The 26870-nt window shown below is 43.9% G+C and overlaps 1 protein-coding gene across 2 annotated transcripts in view; it reads right to left on the bottom strand.

Annotated features, from left to right (window-relative positions):
- LOC124721462 (ligand of Numb protein X 2-like) overlaps nt 1-26870 on the bottom strand; it is a 579832-nt gene that overhangs the window by 509867 nt on the left and 43095 nt on the right. For both annotated transcript variants that reach the window (XM_047246450.1, XM_047246451.1), the window contains exon 2: nt 18104-18175. The gene's annotated coding sequence lies outside the window, so the exon portion shown is untranslated. The remainder of the gene's footprint in view (nt 1-18103; nt 18176-26870) is intronic.

Below are 26870 nucleotides of genomic sequence, written 5' to 3'. Positions count from 1 at the left end.
GACAGCCTTGAGAATTGTACTATTTATCGAGTAATCGAATTCCAACGGATTTCTTTTGGAACTTATGTGGATCACCTCACACTTTTCGTTATTTAGCGTCAACTGCCACCTGCCACACCATACAGCAATCTTTTCTAAATCGCTTTGCAACTGATACTGGTCTTCGGATGACCTTACTAGACGGTAAATTACAGCATAATCTGCGAACAACCTAAGAGAACTGCTCAGATTGTCACCCATGTCATTTATATAGATCAGGAACAGCAGAGGTCCCAGGACGCTTCCCTGGGGAACACCTGATATCACTTCAATTTTACTCAATGATTTGCCGTCTATTACTACGAACTGCGACCTTCCTGACAGGAAATCACGAATCCAGTCGCACAAATGAGACGATACCCCATAGGCCCGCAGCTTGATTAGAAGTCGGGTGTGAGGAACGGTGTCAAAAGCTTTCCAGAAATCTAGAAATACGGAATCAACTTGAGATCCCCTGTCGATAGCGGCCATTACTTCGTGCGATTAAAGAGCTAGCTCAGTTCAGGATGCGGATAGGAGGGGCGTGTGGTCAGCACACCGCTCTCCCGGTCGTTATGATGGTTTTCTTTGACCGGAGCCGCTACTATTCGGTCGAGTAGCTCCTCAATTGGCATCACGAGGCTGAGTGCACCCCGAAAAATGGCAACAGCGAATGGCGGCTGGATGGTCACCCATCCAAGTGCTGACCACGCCCGACAGCGCTTAACTTCGGTGATCTCACGGGAACCGGTGTATCCACTGCAGCAAGGGCTTTCCCTAAAACTTACACAAACTGATTGGAAATTAGCAAAAATCTGGTAGAACTGAAGTGCAGCAATTTCGAGTTTGTGTATAAGACACTGTTTACAGTTCGAAACTGCCAAATCATTTTTGGCATGCTGTCTGCAGCAGTATGCTACGGGAATCGCTACAATGAGTGAGAAACCGACATGTGCCGACTTGTCAACAAGAGTGGCATTCACCAGCATGTCCATCGGATATTGATGCGAGTAAAGGGGTGTATTTATAGTTTAAAAAATGGCAGGGAAAGGTTGGTAAATTCGTGCCAACTGGCACAATGGTTTTACAATCCCCTTGCGTCCACGCGAAGCTAACCCTTATAAAACCATACACAGCGATCTGTACGTTTTTCTGGCTGTCTTGAGCCACACGGTCACACACTGTGAACAAGATTAACGGCAGCCTCATCGAAAAAGACGAATTGTTCAAATTATTACGCCACTCGCTACATGGATGACCTCATTGCAGCAACTTTTATCTCTCGTTTTCTTTAATGGAATGAGTGCAAATCGCCCACAGCGTCGCATGCGTCAGTGACCCCATGGGGTAAAAGAGCACGTGTGAGTTTTGCTCCCGCGGTGTGTCAGCGCTCAAGATCAAGTGGTAAAGAACATCATGGAAATTCAAATGGAAATTCATCGGAAACCGTACACACACACACACACACACACACACACACACACACACACACACACACACACACCATAGCACCCATTAGGCCACCTATAGCCTATGATCTGAATCTGAGTTGCGTCGACGATGCTCAGTGACCATCATGCAACGCTTACTTCTAGCGTTGCTCCTAGAACGTCCGTACTTCGAATGATGCTCCACCCACAAGCGCTGTATGAAGAGTCGCCAGGGCGTAGCCCGCCTATGAGACATCACAGGCGCGCTTGGCGCCGGCTGAACTGTCAATTACAAAGTTACTCCAGTCGAAGTATGCACATTTTCACATTTTCTTCGTGGCGCGGAAATTTTCACAATCAACATCGTACATTCTCCTGTACACGTGCACAGACAATCTTTGCTCCAAATTAAACTTATTTCTTAACAGTGCTAAGGTTTCATATTTCATTTTTGTCTTGACCTGTAAATAAGGCTGTACATTACAGCTGCGCGTGGCTTTTATCGGTTAACTATGGTTTACATTAAATCTGGAAGCTCAGATATTTTACGCGCAACTCTTTCCTTGTTTTTGTTAGAAACTCATTATACTAACCCTCCCTGGACATAATTTTCCGTCTTTTATTTTTATTTTCTCTTATCTTTGTTTTGACACAGCGTACTGGTGCCAGCTGCAACGCTCAGTTTGAAAAGGCAGCACTGCCATTCGTCCGGATTTCAGCGCCCTCGGATGTTGTCAGTTTTAGCTGCCAAACAGAAGCGAACAGACTGAATGGTCTATTGTGCGCCATATTTACCGTGTGTTGCAACGAGGTGATGAGGTAGGCTTCAGCATCAGGTTTCCGGATCTAAATTTAATTCCTCAGGCGGCCACCAACTCGAAGATACGGCCGCTTTCTTTTGCAGCTATGCGATCTTAAAAACGGTGTATGTTGCGGAACGAGGAGTCCAAATTACCGCTTCACGAACGTCACCAAATGCTTCGAGCGAACCTACAAATTCGAAGGTGTAAGTTTTTTGTTGTCTATCTTGAGTTTGCTCTCATACGTTAGGATACTTAACGATCCACCTTCAATAACAATAACTATGTACACGGTCTTCTAGGAAGCTACTTACATTTTTTTTTATTATTCGATCTGACAAGAAAGAAACGATATTGCTCGTATTAGTAAACAATTATTTGTTGTAGTGTATTAGGGTGCTCTCTTTTCCGGTCTTGAACAGTATGCTTACACTCAGAAAAGCTTCAAAAAATCGAGTAACTTAATAACAGTGGACAATAAAAATACTACAGCCGTATTTTTGCACTCCCTGGAAGTCAGAATTTGGCGGGGCTCCAGCGTAGCCTCCCGGCAGACATAAAGAAATTTTGTGACTAGCGGAAAGAAGGAATAAGACTTGTGTGGACTGGTCCGACTTTCAAAGCACTCATCATTAACTGAACAAATCTGATATGTACACAAATGTGCGGCATCCTGACATATGGACCAGTTTCTTTTTTTCTCTCTTTTTTTTAAGCTAAACAAATGGCTCGATGAGCAGATATCAATAAACATGTAATGATATAAAATTATATCAGAGCAAACCGTTTACATATCCTGACACTGCCGTGTGATGTATACATACTGACAAAAATGTGTGTCAGGCCGGGAACCTGCTTACTACGACCAGTCACCTGAACCAATAGGCAAGCATCCAGTACAGAAACAAACTTTCTCAGTCAGGCCTGGAAGCATGGTCACAAGGAAGCCCTTGACAGTGAGGTCGCATGTTCAGTCTTTAGCAAGGCTCATTTGAAGCGTTGTGTTGACAATCATGACAGGAAAAATATTAGCTGCTAATGATTCACTTTTGCATCAGGAGGGCAACAGAAATTGAGTGACCGGGAGATGCAGATATCAACCTTCTATCGGACGTATGTACTGTTGTTGTGGTCTTCAGTCCAGAGACTGGTTTGATGCAGCTCTCGATGCTACTCTACTTATCCTGTGCAAGCTTTTTCATCTCCCAGTACCTACTGCAACCTACATCTTTCTGAATCTGCTTAGTGTATTCATCTCTTGGTCTCCCTCTACGATTTTTACCCCCCACGCTGCCCTCCAATACTAATTTGGTGATCACTTGATCCCTCAGAACATGTCCTACCAACCGATCCCTTCTTCTAGTCAAGGTGTGCCACAAATTTCTCTACTCCCAAATTCTTTTCAATATCTTCTCATTAGTTACGTGATCTACCCATCTTATCTTCAGCATTCTTCTGTAGCACCAAATTTCGAAAGCTTCTATTCTCTTTTTGCCCAAACTATTTATCGTCCACGTTTCAGTTCCATACGTGGCTACACTCCATACAAATACTTCCAGAAACGACTTCCTGACACTTAAATCTATACTCGATGTTAACAAATTCCTGTTCTTCAGAAATGCTTTCCTTGCCATCGCCAGTCTACATTTTATATCCTCTCTACTTCGACCATCATCAGTTATTTTGCTCCCCAAATAGCAAAACTCATTTACTACTTTAAGCGTCTCATTTCCTAATCTAATACCCTCAGCATCACCCGATTTCATTCGACTACATTCCATTATCCACGTTTTGCTTTTGTTGATGTTCATTTTATATCCTCCTTTCAAGACACTGTCCACTCCGTTCAGCTGCTCTTGCAAGTCATTTCCTCTCTCTGACAGAATTACAATGTACTCGGCAAACCTCAAAGTTTTTATTTCCTTCCATGGATTTTAATTCCTACTCCGAATTTCTCCTTTGTTTCCTTTCCTGCTTGCTCAATATACAGATTGAATAATTTCGTGGATAGGCTACAACCCTGTCTTCCTCCCTTCCCAACAACTGCTTCCCTTTCGTGTCCCTCGACTCTTATAACTGCCATCTGGTTTCTGTACAAATTGTAAATAGCCTTCCGCTCCCTGTATGTTACCCCTGCCACCTTCAGAATTTGAAAGAGAGTATTCTAGTCAACCTTGTCAAAAGCTTTCTCTAAGTCTACAAATGGTAGAAACGTAGGTTTGCCTTTCCTTAATCTTTCTTCTAAGGTAAGCCGTAGGGTCAGTATTGCCTCACGTGTTCCAACATTTCTACGGTATCCAAACTGATCTTACCCGAGGTCGGCTTCTACCAGTTTTTCCATTCGTCTGTAAAGAATTCGTGTTAGTATTTTGCAGCCGTTGCTTATTAAACTGATAGTTCGGTAATTTTCACATCTGTAAACATCAGCTTTCTTTGAGATTGGAATTATTATATTCTTCTTGAAGTCTGAGGGTATTTCGCCTGTCTCGTACATCTTGCTTATCAAATGGCAGAGTTTTGTTACGGGTGGCTCTCCCAAGGCTACCAGTAGTTCTAATGGAATGTTGTCTACTCCCGGGGCCTTGTTTCGACTCAGGTCTTTCAGTGCTCTGTCAAACTCTTCGCCCTCTATATACTCCTTCCACCTTCCTGCTTTCTCTTCTTTGCTTAGAACTGGGTTTACATCTGAGCTCTTGATATTCATGCAAGTGGTTCTCTTTTCTCCAAAAGTCACGTATGTATTACACGTCACAAAAATGGACATAGCCGACATTCAAGAAATGTTCAAACCAAACCATTAACTTGCTCCATGAACAGCGAATGAAAAACTGTGCGCCACAATGATCACGAACTTCGCACCATCAAGATCTGAGGTGAACTCTTTGTAAGTTACAAACCGTGCAGGACGTTCACTAGGTATCCACTCTTATAGAATGCCTATAAAATGATATTGGTCTAACGGGGTGATGAGAACTGATGGAATGAGATGGCATGAGAAACACGGTGTCGTGGAGCTCAGCGTGAAACCGGCTATTCTTTAAGGTGTAGCTGCAGACGGTGCAATAATATGTTTTATAGGCACGGTAAAAGACAAACACCCTGAACCTGAATTTGTCTAGTGGTATGAACTGTAATGTCACACTTTTCAGGAGGGGTAGTTTGCTCTAAAGGAGTACGATTTGTATACGAAGACCAGGAATCAAGCGAAAGCAAGTTCTTTTCACCACCTATTGGCCAAAAGCAGTGCTCATACTACAGCTGTAGTTCTCATACGACCATTTTCCACTCTTGCTTCCTGTGACGTACATAGTCCCTACTGCTCTTGCAATATCACGCACACGAGGAACAATTTTAGGGGGCAGAGCACCTCCAACTTCTCGCAGCACAATAAATAACTTTCCGGCCAATTTATCTTCCAGATTAACAGTCGCCATAATTGCGTCTGATGGTGTTAAGGCATTGATGTCACTTGATCTTCAAACAACTCTCTTGGTGCCTCTAATTCCCAGGGTTCCTTTCGTACGCATTTCCTCTTCAAATCCCGATTGATCGGAGTTGAAAAAAACTCCTTACTGACAGATGGGATACGTTTGTTTATCTCATCTACAAATTTTTGTGTCGATTCTGCAGTTTACTGTGCATCGTCAAGTTGACGCTTTGTTTGAAATTTCTTTATCATACGTCTTCCAATGTTGGAGGTTATGTTACCATCCCCTTGAAATCACTGTATTCTATGTTGGGCTCAATTTGATATGCGTAACGTAGTAGGTCACTAGCATGCAGAGCCTGTAAATTGTATCGAGCTTCCTTGAAACGCACAGACACAACTTTTTGTAACAAGTACACCTTGTCCTCTGAATACCCGCTGTTTTTCTTATGCACTACACGGTCATATTGCCACGGACTTATTCGAAATCTGTTCATAATTTTTTTTAATATGCTGCGGATGATCTTCCATATACGTAATTATGTTTAGTACCCGTTCCTTGGACGATTTCCTTTACTATGTTTCGCTGAAGCTCGGATTTATAGCTCCCTCTCCCACAAGAATGATGAACTTTCATTGCTAAGCACGTATCATCATTGTACTCCTCATGTACACTACTGGCCATTAAAATTGCTACACCACGAAGATTACGTGCTACAGACGCGAAGTTTAACCGACAGGAAGAATATGCTGTGATATGCAAATGATTAGTTTTTCAGAGCATTCACACAAAGTTGGCGCCGGTGGCGACACCTACAACGTGCTGACATTTCTCATACACAAACAGCAGTTGGCCGGCATTGCCTGGTGAAACGTTGTTGTGATGCCTCGTGTAAGGAGGAGAAATGCGTACCATCACGTTTCCGACTTTGATAAAGGTATCGCGACATTGCTGCTCGCGTTGGTCGAGATCCAATGACTGTTAGCAGAATATGGAATCGGTGGATTCAGGAGGGTAATACGGAACGCCGTGCTGGATCCCAACGGCCTCGTATCACTTGCAGTCGAAATGAGACAGGCATCTTATCCGCATGGCTGTAACGGATCGTGCAGCCACGTCTCGATCCCTGAGTCAACGGATGGGGACGTTTGCAAGACAACAACCATTTGTACGAACACTTCGGCGACGTTTGCAGCAGCTATCACTATGGCTGCGGTTACCCTTGACGCTGCATCACAGACAGGAGCGCCTGCGATGGTCCACTCAATGACGAACCTGGGCACTGCACACCCACACCCCGACTGGTTTGCCGGGCTCCACCACGCATCAGTTTCTGAGAGACTGCACTTCTTCCGCCTTGCAGAGTGTGCAGACCAGATGTCACACTACTCCCTGAACACAGCGTAAGGTGGCAGCAACCATTTGATACCGGAGAAATTCCTGTCCAAACAGATGCGCTCTCTCTCTCTCTCTCTCTCTCTCTCTCTCTCTCTCTCTCGTGGATACGTTCTGTCTTTGTGAACAAACGTACACAAAAGATGTGCCCCCCCCATCCCCACTCCCTTCCTACTCTTAACTCATGCAGACCTGAAGTTGGTAATTGTTACATCGCAGGAAGGTAGCGTCTGTTGTGTGTCACACTGACCACATGTTTGTCCTGAACAAAGTAGTGACTACCTGGTAAACCACCCCCTTCACCGAGCTGTGGATGTCTTGGAAATATTCCCTCACTATAGCACACTGATTGATTAATTAATTAAATCGATACCTTTTGAGGGTGGACAGTTTTTCCTTGCATCCTAGTGGTGGATACTAGGACTGGTATATTTGGTGGGATTTGATCCAGAGCGGCCTGGTTTCCACATCCTACTGGATTTTATTTGACGTACCTCGTGTTGGAGGATACTTGCATAGGTCATTTGGTACGAAGACCATTATATTGGAGGTAGCTGCAAATTTCAGCTCAGTTGCATTCCATGTCCTTAAACAATTTGCAGAAGGAGCTGCACAGTTGCGTGCTCACTATACCAATACCGGAAACAATCAATCGAGAATTTGATACTGTGACTGGTTTTTTTTTTAAAAAAAGCAACATGCATTTCCACAGGGCATTTCCAAAGGAACAGGCGCTATGATGACAGCAACTGTTACGACATAGATTACATGTATTCGCAACTGCGAATATGAACAACCGTCAGCTGTATAATGGAATGACGAGAATAAAAATTTGTGCTGGACTGGGTTACCGACATATGGATGTTTGAGTGTGACCATGAGTCGTGCTCAGATAGCCTAAAGGTAAGGTGACTACTCACGATAAGTGGGAAATCTGGGCTTGAGTCCTGATCCGGCCAAATTTTCATTGTTATCATTCCATAACACAGCTGACGGTTCTCCATATTCGTAATTGCGAATAAACTTTAAGTATATGTTCAAGAATCTGCTATTCTTCCATCCCCTGAAATGCGGAAACTATTAGCCCTCGAGAAAAATGGATAAGACCATTTTTGTAAGAAATTTAATGCAGTTTAATTTTGTACTGGGAAACATTTCCACTAGGAGCAGCGATTTCCGAGTTATTCGAGAAAAACATAAAAACTGACCTTTAACCTCCCACTCCAACGCTCACTTCATACCTGTCAGTATTTTGGTATGTTGTTCAAGATACTCCCTCCTAGCACTGTGCAAAAATTTGCGGCTGAACGATCTTCCCTAATTTTCCTTCGCTGACTGGATTATTATGTTCAGTTCTATTAGTATTAGCAAGCAAAGGACACCTAGCGACGTATGGACAAAGTTCATAATCCATCAGACAAGGAACACTTTGTAACAGCCCTGGAGAATGCTCAAAGATAATAACCTGTGGGCGAACACAGCTAATGTAAGTCCCATAGGACGGGCACAGAGAGGCTTTAACAACTTGACCAAGATCTGCAGGCAATAACTGACATTTTACTACACTACTGGTCATTAAAGCTGCTACACCAGGAAGAAATGCAGGTGATAAACGGGTATTCATTGGACAAATACATTATACTAGAACTGACATCTGATTACATTTTCACGCAATTTGGGTGCATAGATCCTGAGAAATCAATACCCAGAACAACCACCTCTGGCCGTAATAAAGGCCTTCTTACGCCTGGGCATTGAGTCAAACAGAACTTGGATGGCATGTACGGGTACAGCTTCCCATGCAGCTTCAACACGTAACCACATTTCATCAAGAGTAGTGACTGGCGTATTGTGACGAGCCAGTTGCTCGCCCACCATCGACTAGACGTTTTCAATTGGTGAGAGATCTGGAGAATGTGCTGGCCAGGGCAGCAGTCGAACATCTTCTGTATTCAGAAAGGCCCGTACAGGACCTGCAACATACAGTCGTGCATTATCCTGCTGAAAAGTAGGGTTTCGCAGGGATCGAATGAAGGGTAGAGCCACGGGTCGTAACACATCTGAAATGTAACGTCCACTGTTCAAAGTGTCGTCAATGCGAACAAGAGGTGACCGAGACGTGTAAACAATGACACCCCATACCATTACGCCAGGTGATACGCCAGTATGGCGAAGACGAATACACGCTCCCAATGCGCGTTCACCGCGATGTCGCCAAACACGGATGCGACCATCATGATGCTGTAAACAGAACCTGGATTCAACGGAAAAAATGATGTTTTGCCATTCGTGCACCTAGGTTTGTCGTTGAGTACACCATCGCAGGCGCGCCTGTCTGTGATGCAGCGTCAAGGGTAACCGCAGCCATGGTCTCCGAGCTGATAGACCATGCTGCTGCAAATGTCGTCGAACTGTTCGTGCAGATGGTGTTGTCTTGCAAACGTCCACATCTGTTGACTCAGGGATCGAGACGTGGCTGCACGATCCGTTACAGCCATGCGGGTAAGATGCCTGTCATCTCGACTGCTAGTGACACGAGGCCATTGGGATCCAGCACGGCGTTCCGTATTACCCTCTTGAACCCACCGATTCCATATTCTGATATCAGTCATTGGATCTCGACCAACGCGAGCAGCAATGTCGCGATACGATAAACCGCAATCGCGATAGGCTACAATCCGACCTTTATCAAAGTCGGAAACGTGATGGTATGCATTTCTCCTCCTAACACGAGGCATCACAACCATGTTTCACCAGGCAACGCCGGTCAACTGCTATCGGTTGGTAACTTTCCTCATGTCAGCACGTTGTAGGTGTCGCTACCGGCGCCAACCTTGTGTGAATGCTCTGAAAAGCTAATCATTTGCATATCACAGCATCTTCTTCCTGTCGGTTAAATTTCGCGTCTGTAGCACGTCATCTTCGTGTTGTAGCAATTTTAATGGCCAGTAGTGTACTTACCTGGAAGTTGACTGGTGGTACAGGCGGTACCACCGTGCATTTAATGCCACCACTGCCTGTGGTGGAACCTCGTACTTACACTGTCAATAGTGTTTATCATCAAAGATACAAGAAACAGAAAAGGAATGGACATTACTTTGATCAGTCAGAGGCCTAGCATTCGTTTCATTTGATGTAGGCAAAGTACAGAGAACTTGTAATTTCTTAAACTTTCCCGGCGATTTTGTGACATCTCCGAGCAAAAACACTGTCCAACTCAGACAGCTTGGCAGCAGAGTTAGAACACCTACAGCAAGTGTTCGCAGACAACGGATACTCAACAAGGGACATCCGCAAGGCGCTACATCCCTCCAGACGACCTGATACTGAGGGAGAACAAGAAGAAGAGACCAGGAGGGTAGCCTTTCTACCGTATGCAGGACCTATATCTGCTAAGATCAGCAGGATATTGAAAAAGCACAGTATCAAGAGTGTGTTCTGCCCACCAAACAAGATCAGGACGCTTCTTAGAACTGTTAAGGATGATCTGGGATTGAGAAAACCTGGTATCTACCATATACCATGTCATTGCGGTATGTCTAACATTGGCCAGACCACCAGGGCCGTTGATATAAGATGTAAAGAGCACCAAAGGCATACAAGGCTCCGACAAGCCACGAAATCGGCAATAGCAGAACACTGTTTGGAACTTGAGCACACCATGAATTATGATAAAACCAGGATCTTATCTCAGACCCCCAAATTTTGGAACTGTCTCATCACTGAATCGATCGAAATCAAGATGACAGAGAATTTGATAAACCGGGAAGCTGGGTACGAACTCAGCACGGCGTAGAACCCGGCTTTGGACCTATTACAAAACAACAGAAGAAAACACAAGACCAGGAGAATGACAGGGGCGCTGGAGAAAGTCTGAACGGTTACCAAAGCAAACGCAGCCTGTCGACAGTGGGAGGAACGCGCCTGGCGGGCGCGGACCTAGTAGGGTACGCCATGAAACGGCCGCCACTGGGGAAAACAACGGAAGAGGGCGCGGACGGAAGACGGAACATCTGGCGACCAACCGACACGGTCGCAGCGGGAGCGGACGGCGTAGGGGACGCCAGACACCGTCCAGGCATAAATACGGGACACGGTCAGCCTGTCGTTCAGTCACAGGAAGCACCCAAGGAAGATGCCGAGGTACGACGTCGAAATATTCAGTTAGATACACGCAGACCAGCGGCAGTACACACGATTCAGCGAGATATTACAGAGAACTTAACTGAGATAGGCCGGAACCACTGAGCCACCCTACTCCCTCAAGGATGTGGAAAAGGAACTACCTAGGCAAATACAGTGATGAGCTGTAGCATTATGACCACTGTCCACCGAGAGGCTGAATGCCGTCTGGCGGCTTTGCAGCCCATGACGCAGTACGGGAAGTGTAAAGGAATATCAACATTCGTACATCTACTGACATAAGTGACATTGACAAAGGACAGATTGTTACAGCCTGGCGCCTGGGAATGAACATCTCGTAAACGGTGAAGCTTGTTGGCTTTTCGTGTGCAACTAGCAGGTGCCAACTGGTGCCTTTTAACACATACAGCAGCTCCACGAATTGGCTCCACGCATCACCAATTGAGTTATGCACTGGTCCGAAGATGGTCTTTCTCAGCCCATCACACAACGTGGAATTTGGAGGCTTGCCACTCCTTAAAGCACAACAGGCAGATCTGATGCCAGAGTATTTTGGCACAGAAGACGACCCCCCCCCCCCCCTACACCTCACCGTGTTCCCATGCTGACCCGACGACGTTGTCAACTACGACTGCAGTGGGCATGGAATCACTGAGACTGGACAGTCGATAATGGAAACATGTCATCTGGTCGGATGAATTGTTGCACCAGATCGATGATCAAGTCCAGAGATGTACTCTTTTAGGCAAATGGCTGCTCTAAACAGGCACTGCACCACGGGCATAGCTGGTGGTACCAGTATTATGCTATGGGAGAGGTTCAGCTGGGCTTCTGTGGGCCTTGTGGAAGTAATCAAAGGCACCATGACAGCTATAGACTATCTGAACATTATTACAGATCACATGTATCCCTTCATGTCTGAGCTCTTCCTTGTTGGTGATGACATTTTCCAGCAGAATAAATGCCTGCACAAGAAGGCCAGAATCATTCTCCAGTGGATGAAGGAGCATGATGGTGAACTCAATTTGACATATTGTCCACCAAATTCACCTGATCTCAACTCCACAGAACACATCTGGGACGCCACTGGGCACTAGCTAAGGGCCCGCAACTACCGGCCCGTAATTTATGGGAACTGCGTGATTTGTGCATGTGGACCTTTGGTGCCCATTCCTACAGAAACCAACCCAGGACCGGTCGAATCACTGCTGTACTGCATTCCAAAGGTGGATCAACCTGCTATTAAGCAAGTGGTCATCATGTTTTGGCTAATCAGTGTAGTTAGATACACGCTGTCACTTTGAGGCACGTTTCTGCTCTCATGTAACAGGCAAAATCCGATTTTACGTAATTTCAAGTGGCAAAAATGGAAGTTATACAGTAATCTCAAACACTCTGCGCGACATCTGTATGTTCTTATAGGCCCAATGAATTGTTTATGCCATAATTTTATCCAAAGACAATGTGGCTTTTTCGTATTAAAAATTAAAGGTGACGGAGGTTTGTGTGTGATCTGGCTGTTCCGAATAGCAGATACTTTTGCATCTCTGTCCATAATGATAGAAGACAGGAGTTAGGCAGCTGTCGATTTTATTCTTTAGTTTCTATTTCGAACTGTGTATGTACATATTCTTTATTAATATCAAAAAACAATATAAAGTGTACACAATGAGGCTGTATAGTGGCTTAGCTAGTGGTTAACACAAAAACACGTAATTTTTCGCTGCAGTGGCACTGGCTGTAGTGGCCGCGGCTATAGTGATAACGAGACAGTAGCAGTACTGTTTTATGTCTCCGTTCACATGTAGGTTAACAGAGCAGTCACAGGGTTCACGCAAATAACAGGAAAAATATTATTAGCACCACAAGCAACATTAAAGAATAACGGCAGACTACATAATACAGGCTCATCCAAGAATCGCGGCCCGCGGGCGCAAGGCAGTGTAGTTCAGCGCCCCGTCCGCGACCGCGTGTTGCTACTCCTAGGAGAGAGAGAGAGAGAGAGAGAGAGAGAGAGAGCTGCGGAGCGAATGAGATCTCACAGCACTGCTCTGCGCTGGACCGTCCCGCGGTCTGATCCAACGTAAACAAAATATTCTATTTTAGAAATAGTTTTATGTAAGGGATACAGTGTCTCATTCGTACTGTTAGTAGTTACAAGTAAATATCTTTTGTTATACTTCGCGCTACAGCTTTTTTTATCCCTTTTCAGAGTTTAGAAATCGGATCCTTAGTTTGCCGTTTGGTAGGTAATAATTTTAACTGACCAAGTTTGAAAACTTATTAAAAATAGAATTAAGGTTATAAAGCCCTTTAATTCAACATTGTTAAAGAAGACAATTAACATTTTACACGTTTTTCTTTTTCGAGGAAACTATTTTGTCTAGGTTTGGTACAATATTCCGTGAGACTGCTAACCTCAAAGAGTTGCTCAAATTTTTATCGCCAAGTAATGAACGGTTCTTAATTTTAGCAAGCTTTAAAAGAGAGAAAAAGCGCTCACAAATATACGTAAAACCAAACATTGAAATTTGGCCGTGTGCTTGTGCAAAAGAGGATATTTCTCTCGTGGAAGACATCTGTAAAAGTCGTCCAAAGTTTTACACATAAGAAAGCGGTTCTTCAGGCGGATATCGCACTGCAGGTCAAATCAGCTCTAGTTGAAGCACTTGTGAGACATCCTCTTCCGGAAGGGAAAACGGACGAACAAATATATATAAGGTCGGTTGAAGCTCACTTATCTCCAAAAATCTGTTTTCAGACTGTTCTTGTAATTCGCAAATGATTTCAACATAATGTGAAAAATCCACATTTCTTTAACACTGTCTAGTGCAGGAAAGTGTCCACAATTCTCCTCGCGCAGCTGTTTTCCCCACAAAATAAGTTTTTTTTAAATGCTTGAATCGTCTGCACTAAATCAGCAACAGAGTGATTTTCGCCTTGGAGTGAAATGTTCAAAGTATTTAAATGACCAGTAAGGTCACTCAAAAAAGCCAAATTCGCCACCCACTTAGGATCACAAAGTAATTCTTCTGGACATCATTTCATTTCAAAAAGATATTTATTTCACCCCTCAAGGAGAAAAACCGACGAAGCACCTTTCCTCTGCTCAGCCATCTTACTTCGGTGTGGTAGGGGATTTCCGGGTATTCCGCTTCGATATCAGCCAGAAATTCTTTATATTGGTGATGTGTGAGTCCATGCGATCGAAGATAATTAACCGTTCGAAGAACTGTGTCCATACCATTTTCTATATTGACAATCTTCGCACAAAGTGCCTCCTGGTATATCAGACAATGGACTGCCGGGAATAAGAAACAGCCGACTTCAGCCATTTTTGACCTGACGTAACCCAGGAATCCAGTGCGCATCCCTCGTAGCGCACGGGCTCCATCTGTTGTTACACTGGCCAGGCGTTCCCATTTTAAATACATTGGCTCTAACACGTTTTCCACGGCTAGAAAAATATCCAAACCCGTGGTTGTGTCTTGTAATGGTATAAGGTCGAAAGGCGCGGTGGGCGGTCCGCACGGCGAGCTGAGCTACACGGCTCGGCCACTGCTACAACATACGAATTCGCCCGGGGCGCTGGCCGCGGGCGATCGCGGGAGCTAGCGCCCCAGGGGCGCAGTTTGGACGAGCCTGGCATAATAAAAGCTTGTGGCGCAACGACCTGGTGCAAATCTTTCAACTGGACACCACTTTGGTGATCTGCATGTTCCTGTGCTGCCAGGTGGTCGGTCACCGATTCAAATAATAACTGGGCCCAACATTCCTTGCCGTCGCTTGTCAGGCGAGAACTGGTGTTTCTAACATGGCAAGTCCGTTACCTTGCAGACTGCATTCATGTATGGGAGTGACAGAACACTTAAATGAGAAAGGGTGGAAGCAATGCATTATGTAGTTTGTTGAAAGAGTTGTCTCAGAAATATTAGCAGTAGGAGTGCAACCGATAAGTATTGACTTTACTGCAAAATGTGTGACGCTTCTTGATTATTTCAAATTAGGTAGTTTAGTTTTTGTGACCCGTTACAATATGTCGTTATTGCAAAATATTGTTCACAGACATAATGAAGCCAGTGAGTGGAAACTATCATCCTCAATATGAGAGGCCCTCCGATTCATCGGTGATGAATTAATGCTGATAGCACTGATATCTATTAAAACAGAAATAAGGGGACACAGTCAGTGTGTAACAAAACAATCACAAAAATCTGAAGCTAAGAATGTAAACTTTTCAAACCTGATAATTCTCATATCCTCCTCACGCCCATAAATAACTGCTGCGTAGAATTTGTTTAATGAACTTTTTTGCCTGTAATAGTTGCTAAGACACCGAAACCAGAGAAAAAAAACCTTATTTTTCTTTTTCAGAAAGACACAACTGGCGGTACCATACATGATACATTGGGTCTAAACAACAGGCTTTGAAAATAAATAAAAGTGAAATCAGTACATATTATCATTATCTGACAAAATTCCCACATCACATAAAAAGGAAAACGTATTAAACAATACAAAAATATTTTGACAGTAGCAGGTAAAAATAATAACTTGAATCAACAAAAGTAGCAAAAATTATGTGTAGCATACAGGTCTACAGACGTCTAGATTTTTCAAAGTTAGAAGTTGTCTTTCACACTATATTTACAACAAACTAAGCTACAACATGGAATATGGCATAGCAGTCTCTCTCGTCAGACAGATGTCCTGTAAAGTCGTTTGTTCTACCGCGCGCAACTCAAGGCCGACTGTATTATATACTGGAACGTCATACGTTCAAATTATTTCTGTGAGCTCAAGGTTCCTATTTAATAAGAAACTGTTTTTTACCATTATTTATTAAGTAATTTTTTTCTCTGATGTAGATTAGTACTGTTCTGAATTACAGACTCAATTTTATATTACGACACTTGGTTGCACAGGTATATGTATATCGAAATTTACATTTATAGCCGGCCGGATTGGCCGAGCGGTTCTAGGCGCTTCAGTCTGGAACCGCGTGACCGCTACGGTCGCAGGTTCGAATCCTGCCTCGGGCACGGATGTGTGTGATCTCCTTAGGTTAGTTATGTTTAAGTAGTTCTAAGTTCTAGGGGACTGATAACCTCAGATGTTAAGTCCCATAGTGCTCACAGCCATTTGAACCATTTTTACATTTGTACAGCATATTGCACAAGGTGGATCCACTTGTTTTTGGAGCTATTGCCCTGGCAGGGACAGTATATCTTCGGATTAGGGCAGAACGGCGACGAAAACGAAAAGTCAGACGTCGTTGGGTTCGACCCTGGCTGAAACGAAAGGACTAAGGCAGGGGAATATATTCACTGTTAATGAAAGAACTGAAGCCCAAAGATCCGCAAGAATATCGGAACTTCGTTAGGATGGACATGGACTGTTTCGAGAAGCAGCTGTCTATGATAGAAGATGGAATCGGAATGTGTGACACAGTCATGAGGGAGGCTATCTCACCTTCTCCAAGGTAAGAATTCTATGTTTATGCGTTTTGTGATCATACCAGCCAAGATTACTGATAAAATACCGGTAAACGCCTTGTTATGTTGCAGGCTGGTTGTAACATTACGTTTCCTGGCGAATGGGGAATCTTTTAAGAGTCAGCCCATCATTTCAAAAGTAGTTGTGGATGTATGTACTGCAATTTGCAGCACTTGAAAGGACCAATACTTAAAGATGTACTTGTGTTATTTTTCCAAGTTTTGAATATACGGTTTATAAGAACTACTCAGAGTTTTTTCAGTCCTCGTCTATCGCACTGCGCGAAACTGCACGGACTTGTCGCCTATCACTGCCAGTTTCTCTTTTCTGACATGCTGAAATAAACAACAGAAGCAATCAAAACAAACATGAACTTTCGTAAGCTAAGATATTACGATACAAATCGAAAATCACCCTGTGGCGTTATATGCATATTACTCAGAAAAAAACGATTGCCGACGTATCATATTATGACACAGCGAGGCACATGTAGAGGGTTGGGGGGTTGGGTTGTTTGGGGGAGGAGACCAGACAGCGAGGTCATCGGTCTCATTGGTTTAGGGAAGGACGGGGAAGGAACTCGGCCGTGCCCTTTGGAAGGAACCATTCCGGCATTTGCCTGGAGCGATTTAGGGAAATCACGGAAAACCTAAATCAGGATGGCCGGACGCGGGATTGAACCGTCGTCCTCCCTAATGCGAGTCTAGTGTCTAACCACTGCGCCACCTCGTTCGGTGCACATGTAGACCTTTCCTCGCTGTATACCTGAATTAAGGCGCTTAACGCCTCTTTGCTCCATTTCATTTCTAGAATACGAAGGTATCAACAGAAAAAAATCCTTTCACAAACAGCTTTTTAATACAAAAAAAGTTTCTTTTCTGCATTTATGAAACCTGCTTACTGAAAAAAAAAGGAAATCAGAAGATCCCCAACGCGAAAAATCCCAACACAAAAATCTGAAATTAACCACCAGCCGCCAAACAATAACCAAACAACAAGGAGAAAGCACTGTGGTACACCCTTCTGCGCATGCGCGAGTTACGGCTGCCTACTGCCCATGCGCGGATTGAGGGCAGTTTAGAACTGCTCTAGTCTGGCGCGGGGACAATGTGTCTGCTAATTTTCGTAGTTTCGCCCGCTCTACCGCTAGATGACTGTCGCGCTAGACCAGTACCGTTCGCGGCAGATCGTCGTGTAATACCCGCTTAATACTGCACATTGCTCTAGACATTTAATCGTTTCTTTGTGTTTTTATAGCTCACAAGTGAACAACATTCCTTTAGTTTTTGATAGTTCCTTTGTTTTCACACAAAGCAACTCAAGAAAACGTAGAAAACAGTTAAAATACGCAAGGGAAGCAACTCAGTGTGCATCTACAAAATAGAAACTGTACCTGTAACTTGTGGCTCGTAGCAGATACGCGCAACCAGTAGATTCAAAGGCTCCAGGCGGAAGGACAGCTAATCTGAAATGTTGAACAATAGGCTTGAACACTTTCATTTTCATATAGCAATAACAGATTCAAGTGATGCCGCGCAGATTAAATCATCATCATCATCATCATCATCATCATCATCATCATCATCATCATCATCATCATCACGACATTACTGATATCAACTCCGTATGCTTTTCGAATAAAGTACAGTATGTATTACACTTCACTGTCATTTATTCACGCATTTCATAAAGTACTTTTTGAAATGTCCCATAATCTTAAAGGGGACACTGGTGGAATAAACAGGGAAAAAGTTCTATAAACACTAATACGAAGGAAAGTAGCTGTTTTAATGTTGGCCAGATACACCACTTAGCTATGGTTTAGTCAGAGCCGCTAATCCACTGACATGTGTCATGCACGTCGAACGACATCAAGACCGCGTATCATCTGGGTAAAGAAGAGTGGTTGTTCCAGACAACAACCAGGGATCGCGAGCAGTCGAGTAGATATGAACCACTCTCCTGCGTGCTCAATTCACATCAATCAAAGCGTGTTCCACAGCAAACGTGTGTGCTATGCATATGAACAAACTCAAGTGGAGCTAGGTGTGATTGATACTGAGGTAAACTATGCGTAAGAATGAGTGGCAGTCACATTCAGCACAACCATAATGTCAACAGACACATAGTTACCACAGGAAAGACTGGCCAATCTCTCAACAAGTATTTGTTCCCAAACATATGTTTGAAGGACTTATTTTTTAACTATTTTCGAGCCATACTATCCCCTGTAAGAACCGCCAAGTTAACCGAGAGTGCTAATGCGCTGCTTACTGGACTCAGGTAGGCGCGCCGGCCCCGGATCGAATCCGCCCGGCGAATTAACGACGAAGGGCCGGTGTGCAACCCAGCCTGGATGTGGTTTTTAGGCGGTTTTCCACATCCCCCTATGTGAATACCGGACTGGTCCCCACGTTCCGCCTCAGTTACACGACTCGCAGACATCTGAAATACGCTCGCACTCTTTCACGATTTACACTACATGCAGACAGCTGGGGTACACTACTTCCGTCCCCCACGTGGGGGGAGGGGGGGGTACGAGGTGGCGACAGGAAGGGCATCTGCCCACCCTCTGAAACTAACAATGCCAAACTCCATACTAACAACCCAGACCTGGCAGTAGCTGGAGTGGGATCTGGATACGACGAGTATCCCCTGTAAAATATGGGACACTATTCCTCATCACAACTAAGAAATTAGCAAGCGACATTGGATAAACAATGGGATATCTTCGTCAACAATTGTGTGCAATGGGATTAGATAATTAAACAAATATTTAATATCATACAAAAAGCTAGGCTAGGTAACTAAAGAAGACTCGAATACATTATTCTTTAAATGTATGATCGAAAACAATAACAATTCTTTACCTCACCTAAAACCGATGCAGAAGAAAACATGAAAAATCGGATTTAAAGATAAAATACGTCGGATGCGATTTCAGCCTCTGGGAATCCGTGAATGGAGTTACATGAGTCAAAAGTGACTGAAATCGAATTCATCTATTACTGCAATGCAAGCGAACGAAGAAAAAAAATGTCGGGTGATGCTGAGGGAATTAGATTAGGAAATGAGACACTTAAAGTAGTAAAGGAGTTTTGCTATTTGGGGAGCAAAATAACTGATGATGGTCGAAGTAGAGAGGATATAAAATGTAGACTGGCAATGGGAAGGAAAGCGTTTCTCAAGAAGAGAAATTTGTTAACATCGAATATAGATTTAAGTGTCAGGAAGTCGTTTCTGGAAGTATTTGTATGGAGTGTACCCACGTATGGGGGTGAAATGTGGACGATAAATAGTTTAGACAAGAAAAGAAGAGAAGCTTTCGAGATGTGGTGCTACAGAAGAATGTTGACGATTAGGTGGGTAGATCACGTAACTAATGAGGAGGTATTGAATAGGATTGGGGAGAAGAGAACTTTGTGGCACAACTTGACGAGAAGAAGGGATCGGTTGGTAGGACATGTTCTGAGGCATGAAGGGATCACAAATTTAGCATTGGAGGGCAGCGTGGAGGGTAAAAATCGTAGAGGGGGACCAAGAGATGAATACACTAAGCAGATTCAGAAGGATGTAGGTTGCAGTAGGTACTGGGAGATGAAGGAGCTTGCACAGGATAGAGTAGCATGGAGAGATGCATCAAACCAGTCTCAGGACTGAAGACCACAACAACAACAAGCTAAACCATACTCGTCTGCACCTGCACCTCAACACCCACAAGTCATCTCATAGAAGAGGTACCCTCGAAACAACAGTAATTAGAGATTGTCAAAACTTGAAACCTTAACGGAATTTGAATACCTAAACGTCTTCCACAGCAATGGGTACACTGGTACGCAAAATCATCGCGCTCTCAATCCTGTTGCGATGGGTCCTGAGAACGCAAATGAGGGATGGCTGGAAAGCCTTCCTCCTATTATCTAGTGCTTTTTCGGGCATTTTATACTTCATGATAGAAAAGCATCAAGTGTAATGCATCCTAAATTAGACCGCAAAGGGCAACGTAAATGAGATCTAGGCTTCCGCGAATAGAGAATTTATCAGATTCTTAACCAGTGTGGTCTGTTGCATGACAGTCGGGCAGAACAATGGCAGGAGGTGACACACGAGTTTGGGACATTCTAGCACGTCTCCGGTAGCGGAGCAGTGTTCGGCGTTTGGACAAACAACGATTAACGACCAAACGAATATGCTGATAACTGTCAATTGAGATGACGGTCGCAGAAACCTTAACCCGACTTGGTATAGCATAGCTGTAAAGCGGTAAAGCTTGAATCTTCGCCGTCCATTTGCTTAAAGTGCGTTGTCCATGGTGCGACTGTTACCTGTGACTGACTGGCTATTCCCGTCCTTTCGTGCACAGGTATACGGCGACCATGCTGCTTTCCAAAGCGCGGCCCCAACAGCAATGGGCAGTCGGCAACGGGATGGACAGAAGCGGGGGATTGGACTTCATTTTCAACTACTTAGATATTTTATTACATGAGGACTACACGATAATGTTATTGTGCCTTCTCATCAGGAGGAAGAGGAAAAAGGAGGAGAAGAAATGGAAATGCCATGTGGCTAGGGCCTCCTGTCGTGCAGACCGGTCGCCTGGTGCAAGTCTTTCGAGTTGACGCCACTTCGGCGACTTGGGGGTCGATGGGGATGAAATGATGATGATGATGATGATGATGATAAGGACAACACAACACCCAGTCCCTGAGCGGAGAAAATCTCCGACCCAGCCGGGGATCGAACCCGGGCCGTTAGGTATGACATTCTGTCGCGCTGACCACTCAGTTACCAGAGGAGGAGGTGGAGGAGGAGAAGATGATGATGATGATGATGATGATGATGATGATGATGATGATGGCGATTATTATGACTACTAGTATTTTCGCAGCACATGACGGTGAGGGTTGTTATAACATTTTGACTAACAGGCCATCTTCTAAATAACACAAAATTCAGACTTTGATATTTAAAATCAGTTTCAACATGGGACGCAACTTACAGGAAGTGATACACGAGGAAAAAACGTGCAAATGGTTCAAGAAACCCATCAGTACAGCTGAAAAACTTGTAGTGACGCTAATTTTCTTCTCTATTATACACATTTTTGTGTAAAATATGGAAGAGAAAATTTCCTCTTTGTCACAGTTGTGATTGTGTAACATTTCATATCTTTCTTACACATCATGGAACGTTACGTGATTCCTCATTTCTTAATAAGCAAGAATGTTTTCAGATGGTGATTAAACCTCTTCATGTTACATACTGTCATATTTCACGTTTGAGGAGAGAAAAAAGTAAAGCATTCTGAAGATAGCTATTTATTGACACTCTTGCAAAATGGTTCAAATGGCTCTGAGCACAATGGGACTTAACTTCTGAGGTCATCAGTCCCCTAGAACTTAGAACTACTTAAACCTAACTAACCTAAGGACATCACACACATCCATGCCCGAGGCAGGACTCGAACCTGCGACGTAGCAGTCGCGCAGTTCCAGACTGTAGCGCCTAGAACCGCTCGGCCACATTGGCCGGCACTCTTGCATACTATTTAGTTTGGCTCAGTACCGAATCACTGTGAAAAGTCCATATGTACCCTCCCGCTATCGATAGGTTTGCAGAAACGAAGAAAAAAGCAGTTAATATAAATCCATTAAAATGCCTAGCTGCTTTTTAACAAACTTACAAAATGTATTAAAAATTAAACACTTTAATTTTATATTCAAAGGAAATACATCATGCTCCCAAGATCACCAGTCTCAAATAACATCGGTCGGTTGTGACATACTCCTAAACGTCTCATTTTTGAGTTGTAAGTTATGTACATCACTAAATTAAACATGCTTTTTTTCTTTTTTTGGACTCAAGTAAAATAAAGTGAAACTGGATTTATTCGTTTGTCACCTCTACTTTTTCGCACTTCTTCGAGTTTGCATGCAAAGTTACCCCGCAAAGACTTTTCCATATAGACGTTTTAGTATTTTTACTCCTCCACAGTCATTTTTGTCGCACATCATTCTACGACACAAGCAGAACACAGGAGTCGCCGTACTGTATGGCGTTAAATATCTTATTTGGCTGGTTTTCTTTCTCACACAGTACATAGCATTAATAAATACTGTTTCAAAGATCATCAAATTGAGGATATCTCGAAAACGTGTCGCCTTAGCTACAATTTTTTATAATAAAATGACAGGAAACGGCATATCGGTAGATAATGGCTTCCTGTAGTTTACGTTTTTTGTGTTACAAGTTGTGTACTATGAAGGTTTCAATGGTACGGCACAATGATGATATATCAAAAGCGCATATTGTAGGTACAATTTGCATATTAAACATCAAATAATGACATTTGTAGATACAGTCTTTAGGCAAGTGTATGCCATATACGGAAGTCTGGTTGCTATTTCGAAGCTGTTGCAAAGCTGATAGCGTCATGAGATAGGTAGTGGGTTCACGTCCACCTCCTTCGAATTTTTTTCCTCTTTTATTTTCTAAAAGATTCTAAGTCTTTGTTGTTCATTTATATACTTCAAATATTGTATTTGTTGTAATTCTTGTTCGAAAGGCCAAAGACAGAACGTTTCCCCACTGGCCAAAACTCTTAACGTGACTGTCAGTCGATGTCTGAAAGCAAACACAAATTACCCCTCGAAGTTTTTGCTATTATGAAATTTTCTATAACAAATATATCGGTATCTGTCTCTGGGTTTATAGACTGGTTCACGTCTGTATTTTGCCGGTAAATATCTTTTCTCAGTCATGGTGAGCAGTTCGAAAAACATCTCCTCTTCCATTCGAATGAAAACATGAAAACAACCTTGACCTCGAAATCTATATGATGAAGTACGTTATTTCACATTGTTAGTAGTCAGTTGCAAACTCGAGAACATGCATATCGCACGCGCAAACTGACTTAGACACTATACCCTACATATATTCAATTTAAAACCGAAAACAGGATGAAAATTCAATTGAGTTAACGAATAAATTCTACTAGTATGTATCTCAGATCGTTGTGCAGCTTTATGTACTCTTCCTCTACCAGCAATTCGCTGTTCGTCATCGACGATTTCAGAATCTTCTTCGCGAGTTTCTCCGCTCTTCTTCGACCTTCGCTAACAGAGTTAACGCACTTATTTTGCGCGCGTCCATTCTCGTTAAGAACTTGTGTGGTTTGCAAGCCAGAGAGACCCGACAACGCATAAGGGCGAGCGCAAATCACGTTAACCGACTCGTCTCGTGTTGCTGATGGTGCTCTTGTTGGGTTGGATGTCCAGTCCACGTCAACGTTAGCCCTCTCGTCCCGTGTGAGGACGGCTTAATCCCCGTGATTGTAGCCGACTCCGAGACATACCCTCTTCAGCCCTTGTTGCCAGCGCCGCCACGGAGCCGACTTCACCGACCTTCAGTCTGCCTTCAGACCAGTTCTGTCAGCCTAGTCAAAGCGTTGTCCGTCATGTTGTTATTGTAGATATCGATGGGGCCTATCCCGAGGACTTGCTCTGGAATGGCTCTGTACTCGATGTTATTCATATTCGGTAACGGAAGTGATCAACACTACGGGTGCATCTAATTATTTTGCTTTGTCTTACAACTCACCAACTCACTGGCATACACCAACAGAGCGACCGAGCAGTTCATTTTTATAGTGTGGTTTCCAACTTCTGTGCATGCGAAAATGATGAATTTATCAGAAAACAAAAGATGTCTTTCCATTCCGGAGAAGATAAACACAACTGAAGAAGTTCAAAGTAGTCCTAGTGAACCTAAACTGAGCAATGCAAAGCGTCTTAAAATTAGCATGCAGCCAAGGTACGTATTTCAGGCAAAATGCTAAAATAAAAGGCTTTAGATTTCTCAAGGAAATTAAATGTTAAAATTTTCATGATCCTTCTGAGTAGTTATCCGGTTCAAAATAAGATGTGGTATTAGTGGCCGCAGAGTTCGTGAGGTGGTCAACAGCGCGGATAATGTCACTACAGAATGCTGCAAAGAGCAAAAAGTTAACCACAAAAGACAATCTGAAAGACTTGACGCCGGGTGACGTTGTGCAAATTCCACAATATTTCGTCGGAGCAGCTGTCCGACATCTTCAGGTAGTTGAAGCTTGCTGATGGCTAGGTACGGCTGACGGTACCCGCACGTCGACGCCCCTGTATGTAGAACGCGCGCGCGAAGAATGTGCACGCGCGGAAATCACGCATGTGCAATGATTTACAGATGGATGGCGCCATACTCAAACGCCCTGTGCGCCTTTTCTTGCCGTAAACGCTGAATCACAAGGTTCCATCTGCTTTTCATCGTACCAAAACACAACGAAATGGTAAAGTACCTTCTTTTACCACATACACTGCTCTTTACATTCGGATGGAGTGAATTTAAATTCTGAAGAACCGTAGGTAGAGTATCAAGCCCATGTGGCCACACCACAAATGTATCATCTACATACCGCACACAACAAGAGGGTTTGAGAGTGGCTGACTGTAGTGCTTTTTCTTCAAAGTCCTCCATAAAATAATTGGCCACTACAAGAGACAGGGGGATTCCCATGGCGACACCGTCCGCATGTTCAAAATATTGGTCATGAAATCGGAAGTGTGTTGAAGGAAACATATGTTTGAATAATGCCATTATGTCCTCCTTAAACTTATTGCTAATGAGTTCTAAAGAGTAGCGCAAGCGTCCTTTGTAAATAGAGACACAACATCAAAACTTACTAAGACATCTGACGACTCCAATCTAAGAGTTTTCAAATGACCTATGAAATCCTCAGAGTTTCGAATATGATGGTCGTACTTGCCTACGGGAGGTCCTAATAGTGAAGTCAGATATTTAGTATGTGCTCCTACGTTATTTACACTACTGGCCATTAAAATTTCTACACCAAGAAGAAATGCAGATGATAAACGGGTATTCATTGGACAAATATATTATACTAGAACTGACATGTGATTACATTTTCACGCAGTTTCTGTGCATAGATCCTGAGAAACCAGTATCCAGAACAACCACCTCTGGCCGTAATAACGGCCTTGATATGCCTGGGCATTGAGTGAAACAGATCTTGGATGCCGTGTACAGGTACAGCTGCCCATGCAGTTTCAACACGGTACCACAGTTCACATCAAGAGTAGTGACTGGCGTATTGTGACGAGCCAGTTGCTCGGCCACCATTGACCAGACGTTTTCAATTGGTGAGAGATCTGGAGAATGTGTTGGCCAGGGCAGCAGTTGAACATTTTCTGTATCCAGAAAGGCCCGCACAGGACCTGCAACATGCAGTCGTGCATTATCCTGCTGAAATGTAGGGTTTCGCAGGGATCGAATGAAGGGTAGAGCCACGGGTCGAAACACATCTGAAATGTAACGTCCACTGTTCAAAGTGCCCTCAATGCGAACAAGAGGTGACAGAGACGTGTAACCAATGGCACCCCATCCCATCACGCTGGGTGATACGCCAATATGGCGATGACGAATACACGCTTCCAATGCGCGTTCACCGCGATGTCGCCAAACACGGATGCGACCATCATGATGCTGTAAACAGAACCTGGATTCATCCGAAAAAATGACGTTTTGCCGTTCGTGCACCCAGGTTCGTCGTTGAGTACACCATCGCAGGCGCTCCTGTCTGTGATGCAGCGTCAAGGATAACCGCAGCCATGGTCTCCGAGCTGATGGTCCATGCTGCTGCAAACGTCGTCGAACTGTTCGTGCAGATGGTTGTTGTCTTGCAAACGTCCCCATCTGTTGACTCAGGGATCGAGACGTGGCTGCATGATCCGTTTCCGGCATGCGGATAAGATGCCTGTCATCTCGACTGATATTGATACGAGGCCGTTGGGATCTAGCACGGCGTTCCGTATTACCCTCCTGAACCCACCGATTCCATATTCTGCTAACAGTCATTGGATCTCGACCAACGCGAGCAGCAATGTCGCGATACGCTAAACCGCAATCGTGATAGGTTACAATCCGACCTTTATCAAGGTCGGAAACGAGATGCTACGCACGTATCTTCACACGAGGCATCACAACAACGTTTCACCAGGCAACGCCGGTCAACTGCTGTTTGTGTATGAGAAATCGGTTGGAAACTTTCCTCATGTCAGCACGTTGAGTTATCGCTACCGGCGACAACCTTATTTGAATGCTCTGAA

Source organism: Schistocerca piceifrons, chromosome X, assembly GCF_021461385.2.
Source record: "Schistocerca piceifrons isolate TAMUIC-IGC-003096 chromosome X, iqSchPice1.1, whole genome shotgun sequence".
NCBI lineage: Eukaryota > Metazoa > Arthropoda > Insecta > Orthoptera > Acrididae > Schistocerca > Schistocerca piceifrons.
The sequence above is the reverse complement of the archived record's forward strand: the minus strand, read 5'-3'. Positions and strand labels throughout refer to the sequence as shown.